Source organism: Anas acuta, chromosome 21 (assembly GCF_963932015.1).
Source record: "Anas acuta chromosome 21, bAnaAcu1.1, whole genome shotgun sequence".
Lineage (NCBI taxonomy): Eukaryota > Metazoa > Chordata > Aves > Anseriformes > Anatidae > Anas > Anas acuta.
In genome coordinates, this window is record NC_088999.1 from 6,338,644 (window position 1) to 6,346,652 (window position 8,009).

Genomic DNA, 8,009 nt, shown 5'->3' on the forward strand with positions numbered 1-8,009 from the left:
ACTGGGTATTAAAGCTCAGCAAACAGCAGACAAGTGCTTTATGCTAAACACAGCCACATCTATTTCATCTTTCCAAAGACTTTACTACTGTTTGCGTTATAAAAATCTGATTTTCAAAGACTTAACTTTGCTTTTGTTATTCTTGGTTTCAATCTAATCCAAGTGGAAAGAAAGGTTGTTAATAAATAGAATGGATTTAAAGATACGAGTGTCACTTCTTACTCATGTGGCCATAGTTCTGTTACTGGGAAAATATTCTCCTTCTGGCACCATTAGGTCATAGCTGTATTAAGTATTTTAAATATAAACTGACTTACTGTGTTATTTAATCGTTTCTACAAGTTTAATGAAAAATATAGTTCCATTGCTTTTCATAAATCTTAGGATTATTCTCATCTAGCTAGAGCTTTTTCCTTGAGAATAATCACTAATCTTGTCTGTGGTCTAGATGATGCTTCCATATTAAAAATGCAGTCAGCAAACAGCCTTAAATGATTTTCCTGTGGCTGATACTTACAATGGGCACAGAAGTGATTCTTCTGGGAAGAATTTTCATTGAGACCAATTCCCTACTTGAAACTGTATTGAGTTAACCATTTAAAATGCTTTGTTTGGGTGCTTATTTTGTTTAATAACAAAATAATGCGCACAAGATTGTATGTGGACTGTTTTTTGTGGCATGGCATAACATCCAAGTTCTCATGCTTGGGAAAGGTAATGACAGACCTAACGGTTTCTTTGTCAGAACTTCTTTGGTCTTGCTCAGCAGTGCATCTTCAGGGCACTTCCATTTTTATTTGTACAACTGAGACTAGGTGTGGCTGAGCACCACTGCTCCTGGTGCCATAGGGGTTTACCCTGAAATCCTGGCTCACTTGAAGGCAGTAGTGAGAACTCCATGATTTCAGTGGATACAGAACATCGGTCCCTTCGGAAAGCTGCCCGTCTTAAACCAAGTATTCCCATGTTACTGAACATCTGAGAACTGGATTAGAGACTGCTTAATGTCACAGAATAGATTTGTGACTCTGGTGCCTTAACTCATCCTGCCCCTTAAGACTGTGCTTACTTAAATTTAATTCTGAAGCGAAGTCTCATCAGGCTTTGTAGTCTTTAATTGTTTTCAGAATGAGTAATTATTGGTTCTTTCTGTTGCAGTCCTGGCTGCAATTGCTTTTATTTAAAGCTGATGGTGTAACTGAAACATTTCACTAAATCTGACTCTTAAAACCCATCTCAAACTTTTTTTTTACGCTAAGGAAGTCCCTAACATGATTTTCTCCTGGCAGGTCACATTTAACATGAGTAGTGTCTTTGAGTGTTCTAGTTCTGTGATTGAAATCTCACCCTTTCATGTTGCATTAATGTATTTATTTAGCTTAATATGCAACATCTCTAATTTATTTTACCACTCATGTTGAATGTTTTTGCAGGTTTCTTGTCTCTCTTTTCAAAGTCATCATTGCAGAGTGACTGAGCTGATGTGATATTTTTGTCACTGCATAGCAAAGTAGCAATGCCTCCTTATTGGATGCATTCATTATTTCAGACACCAAAACTGGGGTGTGGTGCTAGAAGATCATGTTAGTCTGGCAGAGGAGCTGCCTGGAGTTTTTATTGGCACCTATTTGCATGCAGGTGATTAATAAACATAAAACAATTATTCCCCTGCAAACACCCCTGTTGGATTCAGGTTGGAGAGGAACATATGTTTTGCCTGAGGGCAGGGACCAGGATCTGAATCCTCCATTGAGTGAAAGATACAAGGGGTTGCATCAGAAGCCAACAGCAGCAACCCCCAGAAAGGAATAAATACAGCAAAGCAGCAGAACAAAAGAATTGGCCCACAGTGAAATTGATCTCTAGCCTCTAAAGAAGAATTCTCTAAAGGACTTTGCAAGAATTATGCTTTTTAAGGAAAGGTTAATACTTGTGCTGTATAACTTAGTGGAATATTTTACGGTTCTAGTGTGGATCTAAAACTCAGAAACATTCAACTTTCCATTTTCTGGTTGTAATACATGGAATCTCTTTTGGAAAAAAAAAATGTTTTAAATTCTGCACTAAGGGGAAAAGAACCTCTCACCTGCTTCACCTTTAGGGCTAAAGCTTTTGGAAACAACATTTTTTCCTAAAATCCAGGAATCACTTCTGGGGACAATCCATCATTCCGCTTGAAAAGCATTTGTTTATCGTGACAGGTCTCTCATTCTAAGAAACCTCTGAAAGAACTGAGCACTGCAAAAAGGTACAGCTTTCTGCTAGTATGTTTTTGGTTCTTTATATTATAAAAAAAAGTTGTAAACCAAGGTGACATTTGCAGGGCACTGCGTCCGCAGTGAGCTGGTCTGCTTTGCTCTGGCTGGTAATTCTCACCATATGTTCTCCTACCAAAGCCTCAGGGCCTAAAGAGTTAACAAGGCACTTTTTCTCCTTTTGGGTTTCCTGTTTAAAGACAGTCTTTTTTTTCCTGAGCACTGTGCATGCAGCAGATCCTTGCACCAGCTCATCCCTTGGAGAGCTGGGAGGCTGCTGTAAGATCAGTTTACAAGGGAGCAGAGCCCGTGTGCCTTAGGCCATGCTGATGTTAGGAGTGCTTTGCTGAAAGAAGTACGGGAGGTAGGTGCAGTGCTCTGGGTCTGGTCTGCGCTGCAGGAGCTGGCTTGTATTGCTCACATGAGCTTGGCTTGTATCAGCAGACCCTAGCAGAGGTGTGGTTTATGCAGTCAAAAGGTGCCTTTTTTTTTTTTTTTTGGCTTTTCCTGGTGTCAATTCTGCCTTTCATGGTGGAAAATCTGCATTTCCTTGTGAAGCTTCACATATACTAGACCCATGGTAGCACTGGGAGTTCATCTGTGCTCAGACAGCAGGCTGCTGTGGTTGTATTAGCCAAAGTTTGTAATGTCCAGTTTGTAATGTCTGCAGCCCTAAAGCTGGCTGGGTGGCTAGAAGCCTTCCTGAGTGATGGAGCTTCTCCCCACAGGGGGTAGGGAGTGACAGCCAAGCACAGCCAAGCAATTGAAAGTAGAAATCATTGAGAGGCAAAACTACCACCCCCTCTTGCTGTATTTAGCCCTTATGTAGAACAACTGCTGGCAGGGAGTGCCCTCAAGTTGTTCACCAACAGTTTCCTAGATTGCTCCACTCCCCAAAATCTGTGACCCCATCCAGTTAAACGAGCAGAGAAGCTTCAGCCCTGGGTAGGTGAGTGGCTTTGTACAGAAACTGCCTTTTCTGTGCAAAACGTGTGTATGCTCAGCAGCTGTGCTTGTAGAAGCCAGTGAAGCCAATGTAGAAACCATGCAGCAATTGTATAACCAAAAAAATTAGAGCTAGGGCATGTATGGGGCTATTCTGTCCCCTATTCCCAAGCAGTCATCTGAGTTTGACTTTTGTCCATGGCAAAATGATGAAATGGTCACTGGCAGGAGCTGTTTGCAACAAAATGGAGCTGCCAATGTTCAGAGTGAAGATGTAGGAGCAGAAGGGAGAGATCAGGTTAAATTCCCAAGGATGTTTTAATTTGCTTTTGTCTCCAGCTTTGGCAGTAGGTTCCCATAAGAAGTATTAGCAGATGCCAAGGCTGACGTTATGGATTGTGTTTGTGGTACTCAGGATTTTTTTAATTCAGTTTTCCGAGCTGAAGCAGGGACAGAATATTTATTTTGTATAAAATAGTTTGAGCTCTAAGGATGGAAAAACTTCCTCTAATTTTGCTACCTGTCAAGCACTGTGTGAGGAAAAATGAATTTATCCTACCTGTAAAAAGCTTATCCTTCAAGCCATTTTAAATTCTTCAGAGGTTTAACCTCATTCAGAGGTTCCATATGTTGTTATCAGGCTGCCATCAACAGCCACTAAGTGCAGGAAATTCTCACGTGAGCGCTGATCAAACTAAACAGACTTAAGTTGTTCTTACAGATTTTTAAAAAAGCAAAATGGAAGCGGTGGAATTAAAACCCCTACAGCTTCTCTATTTTCCATGATCTTGGCTGCGTTGGCTTGAACCTCTGCATACTCCCAACCTGCAGAGGGCTATGTTAAAAAATAAATTAGTTGTCTTGAAAATGTAAAGTGACATTTTAAGTGTTTTGTTTCTGTGCTAATGTGCAATTAGGTAGTTATCCAATAAGCTTATTCATGTAGCCTAACTCAAGACAGCTGTGGGAGGAATAGAGAAACCCTTTGCTGTTTAGGAACGGTAAGAAGGGAAGGGACGCTGAGAAGGATCTGTTGCAGAATCTCCAGTATGTTCTTCCTGTGTAGTATGGTAAAACATTAAAAGTTAACATGTTTTTATAAAAATGAAACTCTGCTGATCGAATCCATAGAGGTGAAACTAAAATGTGGATAATCTGAAAACCAGCAAGTGTGGTGTAAGTTTGGTTCTATAACTGTCACCAGTACTTTGGTGTTTATGCGCACACATGAAAATAGTGCATCTCCTTCAGTTAATTTACAGGAATATGGACAACTCAGGCTCAGTCATGATTTGTGGAGAAAACCTGTGCCTCTCAAGAGCCTCTTCCATTCAGCAGAGGGCAGTGATCTTGCATCCACACCGCCTCCTCCTCACAGACTTGTTTGGCCGCTTCATCTCCGTGCAGATCATCAGGTGGTCACAGAAACTCAGCGTTATGGGGAACGGTAAATACCTTGCACAGCAGTGGCAGGTGAGATGTAGGGGGTTCTCTTCCCTCAGAAGATGCACGTTTTTCACCCTGTTGGACAGTTGTCCTGTGGGACAGATGATATCTGTGCCTTCACAAGCAGGGAAATGAAAGCTAAGAGCTGGTGACTTGCCAAAATGACCTAGAAGAGGAGCTGGAATCCATCCACTATTAATTATTTCATTATTATGAAATTAAGTACATCTTTAGTGTTTTTAAGACAATGCCAGTCTCCATTGCAGACTGCCCTTGACATTTACTAAGTGCTTGAAGTGAGGATACTTGCAGTGTGTTATTGTCAAGAGTGTGATGAGAAGGAGAAGCTACGGCAAGAGGTGATGCTATTTTCAAAGAACCTTCTGTGGTCCCATAGCCCACCCCCCAAAAAAAAAAGTCTGAAATGGCTCATTGGGATGTGGAATATTGTAACATTTATCTACTTCTACCCAACAAATGTGGTGTGTTGAGGCCACGGCTGAAAGATGCCATTGTAGTGCAGAATGAGTTTAGCAGCAAATGCACGTGTTTAAATAGTTAAATGTCCACGGTTGGGGTTTATGGGAATCAGAACCTTTGAAGTACATAACCGGCCTGTGGCATCGGGGAGTTGAGAAGACATTTCCTAAGCTGTCAGATCGTTTTGTGGGTATACTTTTTTTTTGAACAACATTTTCTTGAATCTTTGAAGCTTCTGTTACTGGGCAAAGGCAAGTACAGGATTTAGAGGGATCTCTAGGAATGACTCGTTTCTAATTTCATTTTAAAAAATGAAAGTTCAAACCTGTTTCACTTTATCATCATCCTTAAACTTGTGTACCTTCAAGAAGAAAACAATTAAAAACGGGTTCTAAATTCATTTGTCTTGCAGTATTTGCTCACAGTACATGAGGAACCTACCCAAACCAGCACACTTGGGGCTTTGGCCGGGTACATCTGATATTCCTAGGTTTGTGTATTAGTATTTACTTCAGTGTTTATTGCCCATGCTTTGATGAAACATCAGGAAAGCTGGTTGTGTGAACACTGCCAGAGGTCAGCTTGCCTTCATCTCAGATGTTTACATAAGCTGGTTAAAGATTTGAGGTTAACCTCCGCTGATGTATTTAGGAGCTGTAAAGCCATAAGTTTTTGGTTTTGGTTTCTATGCTGGCTCCAAAATTTGCAGAGAACTAAACCAAAAGGTTCTTTATGTTCAAGAGCTGTGAAAAAGCTTATTAACACATGGCATTAATAGAAAAAAAAATCTCTGCCCTGAACTGAAGAGCTTTTTTTCCCCTCATAGCTTTTGGATGAATTACTCCTTAACTCATTAGATTCAAAAGCACAACAAGTTTATATACACTTAAAGCAGGAATGTTCCTTTATTTTCTACCTTTTTCATCAGTCGTTGGACGTTACCAATCAAGACCTAGAGCTAGACCTAGTTTAGAGATTCTCTAAACTCTTCATATTCATCTTTCTTCCTAATTTTGTGGAAGTTGCTCTGTAGGTTTCCTACCTCCTTTGCGATGCCCAGGCTGCGATGGGCTGCCTGTCCCATCAGGGTACAGATGTGCTTTGCTCCCATTTTGCCTCCAAAGATCAGTCCCAAACTGCCTCCTCTCGGGGAGATCCTGAATGTGGCGCAGTGGAAGTTATCTGTGCTGGAAGCCCAGGCTGATTTAGCATAGTAATTAGTGTTCTTCGGGAGGCTCGCAACGAGGACCGAATGAGCAGGAAATTCGGAGAGGTGTAATATGGTGTGTGGCGAGGCTGGGGGGGAGGAAATGAAATGAAAATGGGTCAGGAGTGGGAGGCCTGGACGGAAGCAATTCCCCGTGGTGCCAGGATCCATTTAAGATTCAAAGCAGCAGCACATTACAAGGAGGGAGTAAGAAAGGCTGGTTTCGTTGTCCGAACTAAGCAAACTGGCCTTTCCACTAGGCTCCTCGCAGAGCCTACAGCACCTGCAGCACAGGAGCATTTGATATGTATTGCCTCCCTAGCTGGAATGCTTCTCTGCCTTTGTTTTTTGCCATGAGCCAACAGACAGCAAAGTAGAATGGGGATTCCTAAAGGAGGCTTTTAAAATATAATTGGAAATAAAATAAGAAATGTAAAGTCTGTCTTTGAACCGCTGTTGAAATGTTTTTGTCGTTATGATGCTAGACCTGAATTAGCTTGAGTTTGGATCCCAGCTTTACCCCAGGCTCCCTGTGTCTCCCTCTGCAAATCACTTTAACTGCACGTCAGATCCCTGTAAGATGCAGGTAACCCCTTCTATTTCAATAGGCAAGGTGACAAAGGAAATTTTGGGGTAAGATCTCATTGTACAGGACTTAATACAATGTGGATTTGCTTTCTGGTGGCACAGCAAGGTGCTACTGGAGCACAAATGTAAGCCTCCTGAAACATAAGGAGCCAGATATGCTGGTTGTATGAGATTGAATGAAACTCTTTCATAGGAGATGCTCCTTTTTGAAAATATTTACTGCATGCTGAGATGTAAAGCTGGGAGAAAAGAAATGTGCTTGTACAATGCAGCCTGCATGGGAAATAGAGAAGTCCTCTCTTTACAGTTCCACATAGCTTTAAGAATGAGTGGGATCTCTAAGGTCTGATAAAAGTCTTGTGAAATACAGAATAAGAGCATACAGTATTTCAGCCACTGGTGGTCTGCAGCTCATCCAGTAAAAAACAAAAAAAAACAACAACAAAAATGATAATAATAATTAAAAAAAATTGATCCACTTTGACTAGGTCTGTAACAGTGCAAGTTTGCCTGTGGAAGAGCATGGCTCGCTTCTTACAGCGCGTACTTGAGAATAAATAAATCCAAAATGCCATTGCAGAATTAGCAGAAATTTATCTCTTCTGTGAACTAAGATGGAATCACACAGATTACAAGAAAACTTGAACACGGACAGAGGAGGCTGGTGACTGGTTATCTTCTATGTTGAGTGCAGGTCATTCAGGAATGGAGTCACGCCAGGAAAATGCTGCCTCGTGGGGATTCTTTAACCAATTTCAGGCTCTGTGTAGTGGAAAACCTCAGGAGGGGAACCCAAGACTGCACTGTCAGTCCAATCATCAGGTGAGAAGAAGAGCATCCAGACACAGCTCGATGCTCGATGTGCTGCAGAACTTCTGAACTTGGAACAGGAGCTTGATCTTTCTCCGAATTCATTTCACACCTTAAAAAAGCTGAATTGTCTTCATTTAACAAATCTTTGGCTATAACCTTTGCTACTAAAATGAAGCTATCCCTAAGGGAAATAATTCTGAGTTTCAGGATACAATTTCAACCTTTTATTTGCTGAGAAGAATCGAATAGGAAGCACCTGAAGGTGTCAGGATAAA